The 22,179-nt window shown below is 36.2% G+C and overlaps 1 long non-coding RNA gene across 1 annotated transcript; it reads right to left on the bottom strand.

The window, feature by feature from the left end:
* Positions 1 to 2,110: 2,110 nt before the first annotated feature.
* On the bottom strand, positions 2,111 to 21,894 carry LOC109450066 (uncharacterized). The gene is made up of 4 exons (XR_002137787.2): positions 19,746 to 21,894; positions 18,760 to 19,090; positions 17,129 to 17,197; positions 2,111 to 6,400 (listed from the first exon to the last, which is right to left on the bottom strand). It is a non-coding gene; the product is annotated as an uncharacterized LOC109450066 (long non-coding RNA).
* Positions 21,895 to 22,179: the final 285 nt, after the last annotated feature.

The following is a 22,179-nucleotide window of genomic DNA, read 5'->3' as shown; positions in this document are numbered from 1 at the left end:
GAGTCAAAGAGGAAAACATAAATATCATATGAAACTATTTGAAAAATAATGAAGAGTAATATATAGAAAACTTGGTTTAGGAGTTGTAATCAAGGTCCATTCAATGGTAAATAACCTTAAAGTTTACAGACTTTCTTTCTTAAAAAATAAAGTTGAACTATTCAACTCATAAAATTAGAATAGCTAAATAAATCTAAGAAAAGAGATGATAGAAATAAATTAAAAGAAAAATAAAAACAGTAAAACTGGTAAATCTAATAGCAGGTGTTTTAGGGAGAAAAATACAAACAAAATAAACATTTTTCTGTCATGAAATTCAATACACACACACAAAAACATAAATAATATAAAAAATGAGCAATATGCTGAAAATTTTCTATTATAAAATAACAAACATCAATATATGCAGATAAATAGAAATCTTAACAAACTAGATGGTTAATAGAAAAATTATAATGGCCGGAATTTACTCAAAAGTTGAAAACTTGAAATTTATAACCGAAGGAAAAGTTATCAAAGGAATGTCTACAGGTAGTTTTACAGTTGAATTCTCTCACATTTTCCATAGCTTGACAAAGAGATATGAAAACTAATTTTTTGGTCAAACTTTGTTCATGCAGCAGAACTCATTGACATCCCTGGATTTGAATCATATCATGACCTCTTTCTTCCATTCACTCACGGGAGTCTGCAATTCTCACCCAGGCTGCTAAAACGCATGATGGGACTTATTTATTTGGCCCTTAGAATGTTAAAATGATTTTTTCAATGGCATCTGATTGCATTCTGGAAAGCTCTGTGGCTCTGAGTCCATGAGGTCATACTTCAAAGGTCATTCTACTAACTAGTCCTTCCAGTCCATTGTAAAGCCATAATAATTCAAACAAAGTGATATTGACACAAGAAGAGCTTTTCAGTGAAATAAAATAGCACAGACAGGTACTAGAGTTTAAAAGAACTTAATATATAATAATCACTAACCAACAAGACAGAGGGAAATTGTTCTATTTACTGAATAAATAGTGTTATAAAAATAGCTAGCTATTTGGTGACAGAAAAAAAAAAAAGTAAATCCCAGAGGAATTAAAGATCCAAATATAAAACAAAACCAAAAGCTATAACATGAACATGTACCTTCTCTGAAAAGGAAAGGACTTTCTAAGTCTAAACACATAAGAAGATATCACAGTCCATTTAACTTCATAAAAAGTTAAAACATCTGTATATCATTAAATATATAATCAGAAAGCAATAACCAGTTGAAAAACATAACAATATAACAAATGGTTAATATGCTTTATATATAAAGAGTTCATACAAATTGCTAAGAAAAACACAAAGATGCAATAGGAGATTAAGCAAATTATCAAGAGGATTCCCAGAAGAGGAAATACAAATGAAAAAGAAACATGAAAAAATTAACCTTGTACAACCCGAAGACTGAACCCTAATGTAAACTCCAGACTTTGGGTGATAATGATGTGTCAATGTAGGTTCATCAATTGCAACAAATGTACCGCTCTGGTCCAGGAATGTTGACAGCGGAGGAGGCTGTGCATATGTAGGGGTAGGGAGTATATGGGAAATCTCTGTAACTTCCTCTCAATTTGCTATGAACCTAAAATTGCTCAAAAAAAAAAAAAAAAAAAAGACTAGGGAGCAGCGGATAGCTCAGTTGGTGAGAGCACAGTGCTCTTAACAACAAGGTTGCCAGTTCGATCTCCACTTGGGACACTGTGAGCTGTGCCCTCCACAACTAGATTGAAGCAACTACTTGACTTGGAGTTGATGGGTCCTGGAAAAACACACTTAAAAAAATAAAAGTTAAAAAAACAAAAAAAGACTGTAAGAAAAAAATTAACCTCACTAGAGAGAAAATTTTTAAATGGCAAAATGCCCACTTTTTCTACACAGTTACAAAGATTACAAAAACTTAGTAATGATGAAGGTGTAATAATGTAAGTACTTTCACATGCTTCTGATGGGAGTTAAAACATAACATTTCTGGAAAGCCATTTAACACTATCAAGCATGTTTAAATATTCTACCTTTTAACCCAGTTTGTCTATATATTAGTAATCTATTGCTGGATAAAAAAAGGACCCCCAAATTTAGAAGCTTATAGGATAATATTTTAATTGAAATATATTTGACATATGACATATAAGTTTAAGGCATACATGTTAATTTGATACTTTTATATATTGTAATATAATTGCCATTATAGCAATATTTAATACCTCTATCACAGTACATAATTATCATTTCTTTCTAGTGATTGGAATACTTCAGTTCTAGTCTCTTAGTAAGTTTGATGATAATACAATACGGTTGTCTATATTCACTGTAGACAGTAGCATTTATTATCTCACATAGTTTCTGCAGGTTAGAAATCAGGGAGCAGCTTGTGCTGCTAGACAGTTCTGGCTCAGGGTTTTTCAAGTTTTTGGCCAGGGCTTCAGTTAACTGAAGGCTTGACTGAGGCTGGAGGATTTGCTCCCAAGACAACTCATTCCAGTAACAGTTGGCAGGAAGCCTCAGTTCCTCACCACATGGACCTCTCCATAGGGACACTAAAGCGTCTTCACAGTGTGTCAGCTGTCCGCTGCCAGAGCACGTGATCCAACAGAGAGCATACAAAACGGAAGCCATGACTACTTTTGTGACTTAGCCTCAGAAATCACACTTCATCACGTCTGCAATATCCTACTAGTTAAACATTAAAACTTTATTTAGTATGAAGGAGGGCTTAGACTGGGCAAAAATACCAGAAGAGGGGGCTCACCGAGGGTCATAATGGAGACATGTTACCAGAGTCTAATTTAATCAAGGAATCGAATTTAATCAAGTAATCTGAAATGCAGATAAAACTTGCTGGGTGAAGATATTCATTGAGGTAATATTTATAAGAGTAACAAATCGGAAACACAATATTCAATAATAGGGCTGGTTAAGTAAATTATGGTATATTTATCCAATGGAATATGATATTCAGTCATATGTTCATTGCATTTTAAATTATTTTGGAAAATGCTTATGCCCTGGTGTTATGTGATAAATATTGTTTATAATTACAATACTGAACAATTTATAATGTGCTAGGAACTGTTCTAAATACTTTACATGTATTAACCAACTTAATCCTCACAATAACTCTACAAAGTGTATCACTAACACTATTCCACATCACAGCTAAGGAAACTGAATTACAGAAATAGTAAGTAAATTGCCCAGCTTACCACAATTAGAAAGTAGAGGAGCCAGGATTCAAACCTAAATTATCTGATAATGTTAACCACTGTGCTATATTGCGTCTTATATATAATATCATAGTATCATGTAAAATACATATAACTTTCATATCTCTTTATGTATTTATACATACAGAAAAAGGACAAGAAGAAACCACACTAAAATATTAATGACGACTACCTCTAGGTATTATGAAATGGGATTATGAGTGATTTATTTTCTTTTTCATACTTTTCTCCATTTTCACAATTTCTAAACTGGGTACATGTAAATCATCAGAAATAATCCTTTCAAGGAACTACAGATACTACTGGGACACTGCTTAGATTCTGGTGGCAAGACAGCAAAACAAAAAAACTCACTGATCTTGGAATAGCAGTACCAAAATAATTTCATGTTCAGTCTAAACACACTACAAAAGTCATTTTGTGGAAGGTGGAATGTACAAGTCTGTGTGCATGAATTGTGTAACAAGTGTAAAAAGTATGACAAATATTTTTAGAGTGTTTTGCAGAGTTTACAAAGCTCATTCACATGGCTATTCACTCAATACACCAGCGTTATTTCTGCAATTAACACCCTTTGCAGCTATTTATATAACTCTTGAGATTTTTGAAAAATGCCCTTTGTTAATTGGAACTGAATGCAGCCAAATTCTTCCAGGACATGTGCTTGTACAGCTTTCACTGAAGAAAGCACCCAATTATATATGAGCATACCCCACTCAGAACTGAAATACATTGAGTTCAATCTTTTCTCTGGCTAGTGGTTATCATCTGAACTGTGTTCTTCTCAAAGCTTTATTACACTGCCATGAAACTACTGAGCTTAAGTCTGCTGATGGGAAGCAAGTAATCTGTTCATTCTTTAAAGGTGTATTCATTCTTCCAGGTCAATAGAGTCATCTTACAAAATCCTGAAGGTTTGTACAGTAGAATTAGAAAGTTTATGGTTGAATTTGCCTAGCTAAGTATCTTAGCTATTCAGTTGTCCTAAGCGGAACTTTGTTAAAGGGTATATTTTCATTATTTCTTGCCAAATTTTAAAGCATGGCATGTTGTATTGCAAAAAGTAAGTAATTTTCCCATGGGAGGAGGGGGACAACTACCAAAGCACCTATTATATATCTTTCATTGTATTTATTTAAGAAAATACAAAAAGGAATTGCCAGGTGAGTAAAATGTTTTAGTTTGAATCTAAATAATAATCTTTCAGAAGGTGTATAATTAAGAAAAAGAAGGAAATTTGGGTATTCTTCCATGGGTTGACGAATGGTTATGTCCACAGGGATTTAAAAAACAAAGAGGCAGTAATTTAAATTGCAGATTTAAAGTCTTCAAAACAAAGGGCACAGTTGAGGAAGTGTCTGGTTGATGCAAGAGAAAACCAAAAATTCAGGTTTCGAAGGAGATTTTTTTATGCTTGAATTATTTGGTTTGTCAGCTCCAACTATATAATCACCAGCTTTCCCCTTTATGTTAAAAAGTGGTGGGAAAAACCCCATATGCCCCAGAATGTGTCCAACTGGACTCCATGGTGTGATGCTCTGACTAGCTGCAAACAAACTGTCATATGCTTCACATTACATTCAAACCATTGTATATATGGGGGTGGGGAGGGAAATGGCCACAAATTCTTTGCAGCAATTTCCATCAAGATGTGGAGTCTATTAGTCCACCTCTTGACGCTGGACTGGCCTTGATACTTGCTTTGGGTAAAGGAACATTAGCAATCATGATGCAAGCAGAAGCTTGCAAAGCATTTATGCAATGGGTCCTCTCTTGCTGCTGTTTTGGAAATAAGCTGCTCGATTGGGCTGAGATTTCCCTTCCATTGAGCTCAACCTTTCTGGTGAAACAAATAGTTTAATTAAAATATGGTTTTAGATAGGAGATATTTATATTTACTTGAAAAGGAGATTTGTGAAAGTCATGAAAAAAAATACATTCCTGTATGTGTCCTGGGGGAAAATAAAGTAAGTCCAAAAGAAACAAGGCAATAGCTTATAAAATATACAAGGGGCTCCCAACTAACAAATGGTTGTATGGTAATAGTTATTTACAAGTCAGTTGTCTGGATCTTAGAATATGTATCCATGCATCTATCATAGCATCTGGCACATGGCTGGTGCTCAAGAAATAGTTCTTGAATGAATAAATGAATGAATGAACACATGAATACATGAATGAACAAATGTAAAGTATAAATGGTGCTATATTCCTTGACCTATAGCTAGAAGGAAACTTGATGTGCTTTGTTAGTTTTATATGTTAAATTGGCTAGGTCATAGTATCCAGTTACTCAATTAAACACTAATCTAGGTGAAGGTATTTTTTAGATATGGCTAACAATTACAATTAGGTGACTTTAAGTAAAGGAGATTATCCTTGAGAATCTGGGAGAGACTCTCATTCAATCAGTTGAAAGGCTTTAAGAGCAAAACTGAGAGAGAAAGGGAGAGGGAAACGGAGAGGAAGAGAGAAAGTGAGAGAGAGAGGTCAACAATTGGTGAATCTACGTGAAGGGTATGTAGAAGTTTATTGCACTATTATTGCAACTTTCTGAAGGTATAACATTTTTTTCAAAATCAAAAATTTTTTAAATGCAGGAGGAAGGTAAATGGAGTAAAAGTGTTCAAAGTCCTCACACTGTCCAGGAAGTGGTAAAAGTACTTATTTATACTAAAATTTTAATTAATCAAGGATGCATGTTGTAACTGTTGGATGACCACTAAAAGACTAGTAGTAAAAGAATAACTAAGAAGCTATGGGGGCCGGGAGCAATGGAATAATAAGAAATAATTACTCCAAAAGAAAGCCAAAAAAGCTAGGGAAAAAAGAACATAGAACACATGGTATAAAATAGAAAACAAACAGTAAGATGATAGATATAAATACAAATATATTAGTAATTACATTAATTGTAAAACAGACTACTCTAAATAAAAGAGAATAATTGTCAGACTGAATTTAAAAATGATTCTGTTTACATAATAAAAGTAAGACGTTATTTGCCTTTTTCACTCTGGTGACGTTTGCATTGCTGGTGGAAAAAGCAATGGTGGGGAAAACTGCTGGCCCCATAGTCCAAGTCAAGGCAATGACACCAAACTGCAGCAATAGCCATTGTCCTCTTCACTGCCAGGCACCTGCCAAAAAAAAAAAAAAAAGGGAGAAAAAAGTCAGTTTCACTTATGAATATCCTTGATAAAGCATTAAACATTATTATGAATTTTATGAATCTAATTTTCAAGTACAGTTCTTTTTAATACAGAAGGGATCTTAGCAGTCTTCTTCCCCTGTTCTATTCTCACATACAAATCACCTCTTCAGGATTCTAATAAATGGTCAGTAAGTTCTGGCTTACATGCTGCAAGGATTAGGGAATGACAGTGTTCCTTGTAATACAGCTTAATGAGCGATCACCTATTCTTACTGTCATCGCCCTGACCAGCCTCTTAGCACCCCCAGAGAACAAGTGCTCACTTCTCGGCAAAGCCAACTGAGCCATCTTTGGCCTTGCTAGTTGCTGAAGGCAACATTTCGGCAACATCCTAATACCTTGGAAAATGTTTCATTTGGTTAACAAAGCTGGAAAATTCATAAAAGTTATAAACCAGATAATACTGAAAGAGTCAGGAGTTTACCATGTTTAAGGTAGTCAAATCCACATTTTTGTTTAACTTTATAATAAGCACATACAAATTGATAAACTATTATAGCTCACTCCACAATTTACACAACACATACATTTTAACACATCCTCTAAATTTACTTTCAAAAACTATAACATGCATATCACTAAGGCTAAGAATTGTGGAAAACACAATTACATAGACAACAATAATTGCCCTTAAGCAGCTTAGGGTGCTGTGCCTTTCCTATAGACTCCTGGTAACTTTTACTCTGCCCATCGCTAAGAAGTAAACTGTCTTTGCTTTTCTGACTAGTAACCACCATAGCGAGAAAGAACTAGCATCTCATAGAAAAAACAAACAAACAAAGCCAAGACTAAAACAGTTGATACTCTGTTTAGATTGACATGATATGAAAATGCCAGCCATATTTAATATTAGTCACAAAGACTCAAGGAGTCAAAATTGTATCTGATGGCCTTTAGGATTATATTTTTAGAGAGAATATTTCTGACAAAGTTACATTTCTTACATTCCAACTATTACCAAGGATTTTCAGGGCAAAAACCCGCCTCACCAACTTCTCTGGTGGATCTTACTCATAAAGTATGTTTCACCAGCAAAATGGGACATATTCTGGCAAACATGGGGGTTTGTGGGTACACAATCATGGCAAACAAGCAGTGGATATTTGCATTGCTTATTTTGTGTTGGATTTACCAAAAAGCATAAAAGATTTCTACAATCTCTGACGGCCAGCTCTATCCATCAATATCCAGTAGGTGTTTCCAATTTGGAAAGTGATGGGAATCACGTCACGGAAGATATTTTTTAAATGACTTCAAATAAATAGTCAATAAGCTTGGGAATGACATAGAAAAATCTAATTTCTTAGAAAACTAAAAGCTGAAGAAGCCCAAATTTGAATTGGACAAACTAAAAAACAGTAGTTCCGGAAAATTTTCTGGGGAATAAAAACAATGCCTAACCTAACAAAAGATGGTGATAGAGTTAAGCTACAGACCCAAGAATCTTCTTAAAAACAGAACTTTTAAATGCTGACAAGGAAGACTTCTTATGAGGAAGGTGGGAAGCAGGTGAGTGGTTAAGAGAACATGACATATACTATTTAAATGTTAAATAAAATTTTCTGTCCTCACAGAATCTATTATCTTCACTTCATGTATCCTCTTTGCTTTATTGTCTTTAATTTCTTTGCCAAATGCTAGTCAACACTTGTCTAAATTTTTTCCTTCACAGGACACTAACAATAAAACTTTTATTTAAAAAAACTTTAGTCAGTGTATGTGCAATCATGTACTTATATGCCAGTTGAAAAGGATCGTGGAAACCAAATCAGGAATCAATGAGAAAATAGTCATGTCCAAAACTAAAAACTCATTTTTTAAAATCAACCACATAATGTTAGTAGCATTAAGCATTTACTGGGGCTTACTATGTGCCAGGCATCCTCTAGCGTTCATCATGGACTCTCACACTTAAGGCTTACAACAAATCTGAGTCAGTTGGGTCCTCTGAGAAGCAGATGGAGTTGGGAATGTAAATGGTTTATTGGGGGACAATGCTTGTGAAAGACAAAAGGTGGAAAAGGCAGGATTGGGCAGGGAATGTTCAGACCACAGTGCAGATCTGACACTTATGAAAGGGAGCAGCAACAGGCTGGGCGGGGGGAGCCTCAGACCGCTCTGCAGTCTGACCAGGTCTTGGCCATCAGCAACTCCGGAGCAACGTTTTGCCCATTAGAGGAGTCTCATCTTGGGCTGAAATGACGATGCCCAGACCCCACTGAGCTCAGTGACTGGCAGGGGGCTATTCCAGAAGGTCACAACCTTGCTTCAAAATCTGCGGTGGATCCTAAAAGTGCTAACGGCTAAAGCACCCCTTCGAGTTGAACAGCTGGCCGGGTTTCTTGAAGGAAGATCTGAGTGGCATACCTCGTGGCTGCCACAATGAGGTAGGTTTTATTATGATCCCATTTTTCAGAGAAAAACAAAGCACCGAGGTTATGTAAAATTTCCAAAGTTACACAACTAGTAAAGAGCTAATAAATGTCTCCTACTTTCCTCGTGGCTGATAGTAAAAATTATTTTATAATTTATTGGAGTTTTTAGAAATGTTCAACTTTCATCAGTAAGTCATTAAAAATTGCTTTTTTTAATAGTAAGTATTCCATGTTGGTTTTAAACCTGCAAAAGATACAAAAAGACTATCACATAAAAGTTTTTATTTTAAAAGCAAAATGATGTGGGAGAATATATTCCGAGTTCCAGAAATATTGTAGACTTATTTTCTTTTCTCCCTAATCAAAACGCACTGTTGTTTTTAACAATTAAATCTCTGGGCTGCAGTCAAAAGTGCTAAGTTTCAATGTGGATGAAGAGTTTACAACACAGTTTTAAACATCTGAAAACTAGAATTGCAGGAAAGTGCTCGGAGACCCATAATTACAGTAGCACTCCCAAGTGCTGCCGTAACAATTTTATTGTCAACACACTGGTCTTTTTTACTTCCTTCACTAGGGAGGTAAGAAGGGCCAGAGGAAATAGTCAAGCTGCAGGCAGTGTATCAGTTATACATACCATTTGCCTAATGACATTTTCTAAATCGATTTCTTTATTACCTAGAGACCCTTTGCTTCCCCTTCAATTTTCGTGTTTTCCTGACTCTGAGGAAACCACAATTTTGGGCAAGCCAGAGAGTCCAAGTGGAACAGGCCTTCAGAATTTCTAGACTCATCCATTTTGGCCAATTCTTTCACCATAATTTAATTATGGGAAAGAGGAAGGGGAGAAGAAACCTCGGAAGGCAAATTTTAGAGCTAGAGTTGGAATCACTTTTGTCATGAAAAACAATCCTTCTGGCTCTTGAGTTTTGTTTTTAACATAACTTTAAAAAAATACAACATCAGTTTATTGTGGAAAAAATTAGAGAATACTCGGAGGCAAAAAGAAAACCACTGCCCAGAGCTATCTATATTTTAGTGTATGCCTTTCCAGTCTCTCACTCTTTAGGGTGTTTGGCTTGTTTTTATTTTTCAAAATATAGGATCATTCTTTAAACATTATTTTGTCATTGGTTTTTCTTTACTCAATATTATGAACATCTTTTCACATCAATAAATTAATTTCTGTAAGTTTGTACATATGGCTCTAGCACAATTTATTCAAAGAATACCCATAATTGAACACTTAATTTTTTTCTTTTCCTTTTTATATTAAATATAGCAATTTAGTGGACAATCTTTGTAGCCAAATTTTTTTGTAATTTTTGAGATAAAATGAACAAAACAAAATTTACCATTTTAACCATGTTAGAGTATACAAGTCAGAGGTTTTTAGTATATTTACAAGGTTTTGCAACCATTACCACTACCTAATTCCAGAATATTTCTATCATCCCAAAAAGAAACCTCATAATATTAGCAATTCCCCCAACCCCTATCCCCTGTCAACCACTAATCTGTTTTCCGTCTCTATGAGTTTACCTATCCTGGACACTTTATATAAATGTTATTATGCTATATGTGGCCTTTTGTGTCTGGCTTCTTTTACTTAGCAAACTATCTTCAAGATGCACCCATGTTGTGGTATGTATCAGTATTTCATTCCCTTTTATGGCTAGATAATACTCAATTGTATGAATACACCGCATTTTATTTACCCATTCAACAGGTGATAGACATTTGGGTTGTTTCTACCTTTTGACTATTGTGAATAGTGATACTAAGAATATTTTTGCACAAGTTTTTGTGTGGGCATATGTTTTTAATTCTCTTGGTTACAGTATATACCTAAAAGTGGAATTGCTGGGTTTATGTGGTAACTCGATAACTTTTTGGGGAACCACCAGAATGTTTTCCACAGTGGTTGTGCCATTTTACCTTCCCACCAGCAATATATAAGGGTTCTAATTTCTCCATCCTCATCAACACTTATTTTCCTGTTTTTAAATTATTGTTATAGCTGTCCTAGTAGGTGTGAATTAGTATCTAATTGTGGTTTTGATTTACAATTTCCTAATGACTAATGAAGTTGAACATCTTTTCAATGTGTTTATTGACCATTTGTCTATCTTCTTTAAAGAAATATTTGCAAATATTTCTCCCATTCTATGGGTTGTCTTTTGACTTTCTTGATAGTGTCCTTTAATGAGCAAAAGTCTTTAATTCTGATGAAGTCCAATTTATATATTATTTTCTTTCATTATTGTGCTTTTGGTGTCATATTTAAGAAACTGTTGCCTAATCTAAGACCATGAAGATTTATACCTATGTTTCCTTCTAAGAGTTTTAGCTTTTACATTTAGGTCTTTGATCTACTTTGAGTTAATTTTTGTATATGGTATGAAGTAAGGATCCAAATTCATTCTTCTGTGTAAGCTAAATCTTACATACAATCTTAAGTATCTACTTTGGACAGGTTCCTAGAAAAAGGAACATACAATACTTCAGTTTTAAACATAGAAGTTGGATTTCTAATTCCAGTCACAGTTCCATCAACAATGAAGATGAAAGAGGCAAGAGTGGGGCTGGCCCAGTGGCTCAGGCAGTTAGAGCTCCGTGCTTCTGACTCCGAAGGCTGCTGGTTCGATTCCCACATGGGCCAGTGGGCTCTGAACCACAAGGTTGCTGGTTCAACTCCTCGAGTCCCGCAAGGGATGGTGGGCTGTGCCACCTGCAACGAAGATTGAACATGGCACCTTGAGCTGAGCTGCCGCTGAGCTCCCGGATGGCTCTCAGTTGGTTGGAGCACGTCCTCTCAACCATAAGGTTGCCGGTTCGACTCCCGCAAGGGATGGTGGGCTGCGCCCCCTGCAACTAGCAACGGCAACTGGACCTGGAGCTGAGCTGCGCCCTCCACAACTAAGACTGAAAGGACAACAACTTGAGGCTGAGCGACGTCCTCCATGGCTGGGATTGAAAGGACAACAACTTGACTTGGAAAAAAGTCTTGGAGGTGCACACTGTTCCCCAATAAAGTCCTGTTCCCCTTCCCCAATAAAAATTAAAAAAAAAAAAAGAAAAAGAGGCAAGAATGTACTCTCTAACAAAACATTATGTTTTCTTTGTAAGCAAAGGACTAAAAATCAACAAGAAATTATTGGACTGCTGCCTAAGTCTTTTGCCAGTGCTATTTGTGTCTGCTACCTCTACTATCTTAGTTACTTTTGTCTGGTGCTTTTCAGAATCATCACTGTGAGGTTTCATTTGGGACCTTAACTGTCAGATCACTGTGGCTGAGTTTTATCTCTTTTGAAACATTCTACACAAAGATATGGCACAGAGGAGTGGGTAAGTACACAGGCTCTTCACAGACAAGAAACTGAATAAACCATTTCTAGTTCTCAACTCTTGCTCATTAAGAAAATAAATTTCCCTTTATCCTCTTATTTTCCAAATATGGATTAACTCCTCTTTCCCTAAACATTTTTTTTTCCTTTGAGCAGCAAAATAGAAACCATTAATGTTCCTATCTCTTCTCCCTGACAGTATTTCATCCCTACTGATTAAACTGCAGGGTAAAAACCTCTTTGACTCTTCTCCCAGCTACTGACTTGGAAACCTGCTTATGTAGCAACGGAACACAAACCACTACTGGAAAAAAGCAGGAACTAGATATTGAGCTGTGGAGTAGAAGACAAAAGACCAAGGCTATTCATGGATATTGGATTGAGGGTAGAGAGTTGGATTTACAAGTGGTTTTTTTGTTTGTTTGTTTTAGTTTGTTTAATCTTTACAATGAAAAAAATATATATATTTTAAAAGCCAGACAGGTTGGCTTCTTAGCTATCGTTATTTTTTTCTGGTGTAAAGAGGGTCATGTTTAATCTACCCATTGCACCCTACATAATGTGAAGATAATATCCACTGTAAAGAAAAATTATCTGTTTTTCAACATAGTGTTGGAAGTCCTCACCAGAGCAATCAGGCAAGACAAAGAAATAAAAGGCATCCAAATTGGGAATGAAAAATTTAAATTGTCACTCTTTGCAGATGACATGATGATATATACAGAAAACCCTAAAGACTCCACCAAAAAGCTATTAGAAACAATCAATGAATACAGTAAAGTTGCTGGCTACAAAATCAACATACAAAAGTCCACTGCATTCCTATATACTAACAATGAAATCTCAGAAAAAGAAATAAATAAAAAATTCCTTTTGCAATTGCAACAAAAATAATAAAATACCTAGGAATAAACTTAACCAAGGATGTGAAAGAACTACATGCTAAATACTATAAGACATTTTTAAAAGAAATTGAAGAAAACACAAAGAAATGGAAAGACATTCCATGCTCATGTATTGGAAGAATCAACATAGTCAAAAATGGCCGTATTACCCAAAGCAATAATCAGATTTAATGCAATCCCCATCAAAATCCCAATGGCATTTTTTAAAAGAATTAAAACAAAAAATCATCAGATTTGTTTGGAACCACAAAAGACCCCAAATAGCAAAAGCAATCCTAAGAAAAAAGACCAATGCTGGAGGTATCACACTCCCTTACTTTAGCTTGTACTACAGGGCAACAGTAATCAAAACAGCATGGTATTGGCAGAAAAACAGACACATAGACCAATGAAACAGAACTGAGAACCCAGAAATAAACCCACATAAACAAGGACAGATAATTTTTGACAAGGAAGCAAAAAACATACAATGGAGGAAAGACAGCCTCTTCAATAAATGGTGCTGGGAGAATTGGATAGCCACGTGCAAAAGAATGAAACTGGACTGCTATCTGTCACCATGTACCAAAATTATTTCAAAATGGATCAAAGACTTAAGCATAAGACCTGACACAATAAACTGCATAGAAGAAAACATAGGTACTAAACTTATGGACCTTGGGTTCAAAGAGCATTTTATGAATTTGACTCCAAAGGCAAGGGAAGTCAAAGCTAAAATAAATGAATGGGACTATATCAAACTTAAAAGCTTCTGCACAGCAAAAGAAACCATCGACAAAATAAAGAGGAAATCAACTGAATGGGAAAAGATTTTTGCAAACAGTGCCTCCAACAAGGGGCTACTATCCAAAATATACAAGGAACTCATACAACTCAACAACAACAAAAAAAAACACCCAATTGGAAAATGGGCAGAGGACCTGAAGAGACATTTCTCCAAAAAGGACATACAAATGACAAATAGACATATGAAAAAATGTTCAACATCACTAATCACCAGAGAAATGCAAACAAAAACCACAATGAGATTTCACCTCACCCCAGTTGGAATGGCTATCATCAACAAGACAAATAGTGACAAATGTTGGAGAGGCTGTGGAGACAAAGGAACCCTCATACACTGTTGGTGGGAATGCAGACTGGTGCAGCCGTTATGGAAGGCAGTGTGAGGTTCCTCAAAAAATTACGAATAGAATTACCATATGACACAGCAATCCCTCTCCCGGGTATCTACCCAAAAAAATCAGAAAACATTTATCCATAAAGACAAGTGTTCCAATGTTCATTGCAGCTTTATTTACAGTGGCCAAGACGTGGAAACAACCAAAATGTCCTTCGATAGATGAATGGATAAAGAAGTTGTGGTATATATACACAACAGAATACAATTCGGCAGTAAGAAAAGATGAAACAGCACCATTTGTGACAACATGGATGGCTCTTGAGATTATAATGCTAAGCGAAATAAGTCAGACAGAAAAAGCAGAGAACCATATTATTTCACTGATATGTGATATATAAACCAAAAACAATAAAAGAACAAGACAAACAACTGAAAGAACAAAAACTCATAGACATACACAATAGTTTAGGGGTTACCAGGGGGTAAGACGGGAGGGGAGGAACGGGGCTCTAGAAGAGGGTAAATGGGGTCTAATATATGGTGATGGAAAGAGAACTGACTCTGGGTGGTGAACTCACAATGTGCGATATAGATAATGTATTACAGAATTGTACACCTGAAATCTATGTAACTTTACTAACAATTGTCACCCCAATAAACTTTAATTTAAAGAAAAATAAATAAATAAGTAAATAGAAAAATTGTGTGCACTTATTCATATAATACATTACTCAAAACAAGAAGAAACCTGGGGTGGCCGAGTGGCTCAGTTCATTAGCGTGCGAGCTCTGAACAACAGCGTTGCTGGTTCAATTCCCACATGGACCAGTGAACTGCGCCCTCCACAACTAGATTAAAGAGCAGTCACTGAGCTTCTGGAGGGGCGGCCAGAAGGGGGGCTCAGTTGGTTAGAGCGCGAGCTCTCAAAAACAAGCTTGCCAGTTCAATTCCCGCCTGGGATGGTGGAAGATTGAAAAACAGTGACTGGACTTGGAGCTGAGCTGCGCCCTCCACAACTAGATTGAAGGACAACGATGTGGAGCTGATGGGCCCTGGAGAAACACACTGTTCCCCAATATTCCCCAATAAAAATTTAAAAAAAAAAAAAAAGAAGAAGAAACCTGTATCTAACCAAGTAGTAACCGAGTTCTCTCACAATGTGAAAAAATAAATTAAATGTGGGCTTTAAATATAGTTGAGGCCTAAAAACTCTCTCCCTCAGATGAGTAAAAAGATCAAACCTCTTGATTCTCCAAGCTGTCTGGCACAGCTGATACTGGAAATATGCACTATAGTAAGGGTCAAGTTGGCAGTATTTTCTGTACAGAGCACACTTTGCAGTTTCAATTTGTACTTTATAAATCCCACACAATGCTGCTTTTCTGACCTCCTCTGATTGACTATTTTTTGCCCCCCGCCCCATCAATGGCAAGCCTCCTTTTCCATTACATATAAAATCCATTTAACAGTATACCTTATAGCAAAGATTTCTTAAACAGGATATAAAAATATTAATCATAAAGAAAAAAGGTAATAAATTAGTCTGATTAAAATCAAGAACATCTGTGTTAGTTAACTTGACTGAGGAATCCTTTCATAATACATATAAACACATACGTATATCAAATCATCACATTGCGCATCTTACAATTTTGTCAATCATACCTCAGTAAAGCTGGGGGGAAAAAAACAATTCCCACCCCAGTTATGTATTTGAAAGTGTTTGCAACTACTATGAAAACTCAAGTTCTCAGGTCTCAGTTCCTCCAAACCTGGAGTTGACCAAGCCAGACACACTTCCTTACACCCAAAAATAAAATAAAATTAAGAACATCTGTTCAGAAGATACTAGTAAGATATCTAAAAGACAACCTACAGTGTGGGAAAGAATATTTGCCACACACACACACACACACACACACACACACACACACGGTCAAAGGACTCATATCCAGAATACATAAAAAACTCTTACAAATAAATAAAAGACACTGCAGACATTTCATAAGATGACACACAAACAGCCAATAAATATATTAAAATTACTCAACTGATCAGTCATCAGGCATATGTGAATTAAAACTAAAATGTGACCAGAATGGCTAAAATGAAAAGATGCAAAATAGCAAGTGTTGGCAAAGATATGGAACAACCGGAACTCTCTCTCATACCCTGCTGGTGGGGTACAAAATGGTACAGACACTTAGGAAAACCATTTATCAATAACTCCTAAAACTGAACATATGCATATCCTATGATGCAAAAATTCCACTCCTAGTATATACCAAACAGAAATCCATCCATCTGATCACCAGAAGATATGTGCTAAATGTTCATTGAAGCTACCCAAATAACTATGAAAAAAGTATGGTACATTCACATGATGAAATATTATATAGCAAGGAGAATAAATGTTCTAAAACTATATGCAACAATATAGGTGAATCTCACAAACAAGGCTGACCAAAAACATAGCCAGACAGAAAAGGACACGCTATATAATTTCATATACATAAAGTATGCAAACAGGCAAAATTAATCTACATTTTCAGAAGTCACAGAAAGGAACAGAGGGAGCCTTCTGGAAAACTGGTGATGTTCCATTTCTTAAAATGGATGAAAGTTACATGAGTGTGCTCAGTTAGGAAAATTCACTGAGCTGTACATTCATGAAAGTGCTCTTCTCTTGAAGTATTAGGTTGGTGCAAACGTAATTGCGGTTTTTGCAATTATTTGTAACCTTTTAAACCGCAATTACATTTGCACCAATCTAATATTCTACATTGATAAAAAGTTTAAAAATAAACGTACCCAGGGAAAGTTAAATTTTTTAGAGGCTAAATTGCTTCTTTTATCTATAAATACTTTTAGAATTATCTTTTAGTTTCTCATATTTCTACTTACAGAAATTCTTGATATTTGCATCAAAATTGTTTCTTCCTAATTGGCCTTTCTGAGCCTCTGCTTCCTCATCTGTAAAATGAGGACAATAGTAGAGTTTATTAAAAACTTTAGTTTTAAAGTAGTTTTTAACACGTTGCGTACAGCAGGGTTTAAATCCCTCCTGAAGATTCTCGTGATCCGTACGCAACGTGTTAAAAGACAATGTGATCTTTAAAGTGCACAAAATACTCAATAGGTGGTCACCTGCTATCTCCCCCTGAACCAGTGGGACTTGTTTAGAAACCCTTTCCATGTACTAACTAGCATCCTGTACTTACTCTGTCTTAGCATTTCTTACTGTCTATTTTGCAAGACTATAAGGCACCTGAGAGCAGTGATAGCGTGTAGTACACCACAATATTCCAGTGCCTAGTTCAGTATCTGGTGTGGAATAAGAATTCAATATTTATTAAATAGATGATTGAATAAATAAATTTCTAACACTTCGCAACATCTAGTTTTGCCTGAAACAAGCTTTTTTAGTTTCTACCATCCACTAATAATTTTTCCTAAAATGTTGACTTGATTCTGTTCCAAGAGAACCTCTTTCTACTATTTCCTCATTCTTTATTATCTGTCAAGTTAGGGCAGCTGTGTAGCTTCATTTTTACAACTGCTTAATCTAAATAACTGATTTTTCTACCCTCCACTCTTAACCTTCCTTACAAAGCCTGGCAAGCAGTTTTATCTGTCCCAGCCTATTTCAGCGCCCTGAATAGTTTTGGCAAATGTGGAGAGCTATCCTTGATGAATAAACCAGTTTGGTCATTCCTACTATTTTTATGGAGTTTCTACATGATTAAGAAAATATAATTTGGGGCTAAGAATTGTGGGTATCCAATTGAATGGTAGGCAAAGGAAGAAACTAGAAGTCCCATGTAAAATCAGGGTTTTTCTTTTCTCCTTTCCATCAATGACAAGGCACACTTAATAACTTTATTCCTGAGGGAGGATATCCCATTCTGAAAAACACACCACTCTATGTGATAAAGGCAGAGAGGAAACATTACACTGTGGGAGAGGAAACAACCATTTGATAAGCATGTAATTTAAGACAGTTCTGGCAACTGTCATTCCTCCTTCTCCCTCAAATCTAGGAAAGGTCCATAGACCCACTTTCTCTAACATTTCACCAAAATGATCTCTTGGACTTGAAAACAAACAGCCCCCACTACCAGCCCTCCATCATCTATGGTCTCTAGAGCAGATTTTCAAATATTCTTAAACTTCCTATTGACATGCAGTACATACACAAAGTACATAACTCTCTCCAATCAGTAAAAAATGAGTATGTACCCGTTCTAAAATAAACTATGAATATATAGCACTGTGCTATTATAAAACATTTAAAAATAAGAGGAAAATCAGTCTTAAAAGTTCTTCATCACAAGAAAAAATTTTGTAACTGTATGGTGACGGATGTTAATTAGCCTTGTTACCGTGGTGATCATTTCATAATGTATACAAATATCAAATCATTGTTGTATACCTGAAACGAATATAACATTATATGATGACTATACCTCAATTTCTAAAATTAGGAGAAAAGAGAATGATGAAAACTTAGGGGTTCTAATTTTTACTCTGCATACCTCAGTGGATCAGCCTTGTTTACTACTTGGGAAACCACAGATGTACAGACAGTAGCAACATGCTAGTCACATCTAGGTCAGAGGCTCTAGGGAGGACTTGATAACTTCTGGCCTCAATTGTGTGGCATCAACTTAATCTCCAAAAACCATACTGAACAGACATGCAGGCTGTCCTCAACCTTTAGGACTATCCACAGCATCCGTGATATCCAAGAACTGAGTCCCACAATAGTGTGTGTTTATTCACAATGGCAGTCTTCTGTGAAAACGGCATTTGGAGAAGGAGAACACAAGTACGTTTTCGTCCTCCTTTGTGAGAATTTTAAATCAACTGCAGAAAACGGTAAGGGTTGGCTTTTAGTTATTAAAGATTAAAATTATCTCGGTCAAAAGAAAATAGAAACAGATTTTCCAAACATTTTACATACATTTCTAAGCCTTACATTTAAGCGAAAATAACGATTTAACTGACTGTCAGTAAAGCAATGGCTTAGCTCCAGCCTTAGTTCTGTAACCAAGGAGGTAGGTAAAATGAAGGTGCTAAACTAGATGATCCTAAAACATTCTCAGAGCACTATGTGTGACTAGCACCACCTCGTGGACATTCACGTAGTACCATGTTCCCCCCAAAATAAGACCTAGCCGCAATCAGCTCTAATGCGTCTTTTGGAGCAAAAATTAATATAAGACACGGTCTTATATAAGATCCGGTCTTACAGTAAAATAAGACCGGGTCTTATATTAACTTTTCTCCAAAAGACGCATTAGAGCTGATTGTCTGGCTAGGTCTTATTTTCGGGGAAACATGGTAAAAAGTATGATAAGAGAAGCTATATGGCCAGGACAAAAAAGCTGCCAGTTAAAATAGAAAAGGGCTTAGTTTTTACTGGCAGTTCTACATGGCAGCCTGTTCAATAATTCAGTTTTCTGAGAATATATGAAATGGTCTTTGTTTTTCAGAAGAAAATGAAAATTAGAACATTTACCTATGACAGATTCCTTCCTTTTAACAATCGACAGGCTGACATCCCCAGGATGCTCTATAAACAGCCAAAGATATTCCTACTGCATCGGTCATTTTGGTTTATTGGGAAAAGAAAGAAAACGTTAGAGACCTGAAATCTGTCTAATGGAGAGTTTAAGAAGCAGTCTCAAGCTACTGGAGCCAAAAGCCCCCCTGAAACTGCACTCCAGTGACATTCTTTGGCGCCAGCAAACTGGAGGAAGGGGGCAGCATTTCTGGTAGTGTGAATGGTGCTCCCTGGGAGTTGTTCCAGGAGGCTAGGCTGGCCGAAGCAGGCAACTAAGTGGCTTGGCTTAAACTAACTGGAGATTTGGGTCTTGAGGCTAAGAAGTATATTGTACTATTTCAGCATGTTTTATGAATTGGTTCCATAGTACTTTTAGCACAGCCAAATTTTACCCTTCCAGTATCATCCTTGAGAGCCTATCTTGGCCACTCCCTGGATTTCAGCACATTTTTGTGTAGCTTAATTATATCTGGCATTGCTTTATGCCCTCTAAACAATTTCCCATTCCTGGGATTCACGTGCTCCCAAAGCATAATAATCTTGTAGTGAATATATTTTCTCTTTTGAACACTGAATTTTAAGAATATTTTAGGGATTTTTTTTGGGGGGGCCAGGGGGAGAGGGGATAGTGTCTTTATGTGAACTGTTTAAGACCTTTCCGGTGTTTACTGTAACTACAGATAATAAAAGAAGTTTCATTCCTACCATACCAATTAGACCTCAGTGTTGATTAAAAGGCCAAATGATGGTACAAACCTATCACTGTGCACCCATCGCAGGCCAGGTCCTTTATGATGCCTTTTACCATTTTATGCTTACAAGTCTGCTCTTATTTCTCCCAGTTTACAGCGGAGGAAATGAGCTCAGAGAAAACTTATCAGAGATCATAAAGCCATTAAGTACCAAAACCAAGGTTTGAATTCAAGTCTTCTGACTTGAATTCCATTGTTTATTCATCTGCCCTGGTGACAGTAATAAGCTCATGTGCCAAACATAACTCCTACCGCCTATTCACATCTTTACCTCTGAATGGGAACTACAGAGAAATCAAGAAAAGTCAAATGCAATTAAATGCCAAGAATAAGCACAGCGACCTTAATGAGCCAGGATCCTCAAAGGACCTAAGGATTACATCTCTCACCTCAAGGGACTACTCAGAACAATTAGTAAGGTCTTGGACATAGGTGCTCAATAAATACTTGAATAACATGTTTAAAGCTTCACACTGTCACCCCACAGATTTATTTATAAAAGAAAAAAAATGTACTTTAAAATGGAAAGTCTGGCAGTCACCATCTTAACCAAGTGATCAATCTTAGCATCACTGACAGTGGGGGAACTTGATATTGTGTGCCTCTTGATGTGATGCAATGAGATGCACCACACAGCCCATGCTCTAGTCTTGCCAAAAAGTGTAATCCAAATCTAAGAAAACCACCATAAAAAAATCCAGGCTATGGGAAGTATACAACTGACTTGTATACTTCAAAAAGTTCCATGTCATGAAGAAGGGGAGGGCAGGGAGGAAGTACGACTATTCCAGATCAAAAGAGGAGAGACATAACCAAATGTATGCATGAACCCTGACTAGATCCTGGATGAGGATCTAGTTTTAAAAGACGTTTTGGGACAATACGGGCAACTTATTCCATACAGATGATCATACTAGATAATACCGAGTTATTGTTAATCATCTCAGGTGTGGCAATGGCATTGTGCTTTTATGTAGAATATCCTTATTCCTAGGAGAGGAATGCTTAAGTATTCGGGGATGAAGCGTCGTATCGTCACCTTTCTGCAGAACAAATTAAATGAAGTAAGTACATGTGGTTAAAATATTAACAGTTGGTGATCTAGGGGGTTATTCTACTGTACTACCCTTTCATTTTTTTCAGTATGTTACAATTTTACAGATTTAATATTTAAATTCTTAAAATTCATCAAGACCATTAGCATAAATTCAACTCTTCTATCAACATGACTTCCAAAAATACAAAATTATAATCAATCAGTGAACTAATGTTTATTGCGCTCCTACTTACATACTAATAACCACTGCTCTCCACTTTGGGAACTATAGTGGTGAAGAGATGGTCGTTTTCATGGACCCTACTTAGCATACCTTGCGTGTGCATGTGTGTGGTGTGTTGGGGGTGGAGTAGCTGTTCAGGAAACCTTCCCCATATGGTGCCTAAGCTGAAACCTGAAAAATAGGTAGGTGTTGCCTAGTTATAGGATGGTGAGGAAACGGATCAGAGATGTAAAGGCACTAATGATGGCGTTGGTCAATCTGGAGAGTGACAGGAATACTTACCGTTTCCCCCAATCTCCCACTTTTTTCACATGGCCTGTTTCTTGGTTCTATTACACTTCCTCCCCTCAACCCTTC

Source organism: Rhinolophus sinicus, linkage group LG02, assembly GCF_036562045.2.
Source record: "Rhinolophus sinicus isolate RSC01 linkage group LG02, ASM3656204v1, whole genome shotgun sequence".
In the NCBI taxonomy this organism is placed as follows: Eukaryota; Metazoa; Chordata; class Mammalia; order Chiroptera; family Rhinolophidae; genus Rhinolophus; species Rhinolophus sinicus.
This window is presented reverse-complemented; position numbering and strand designations above follow the sequence as displayed.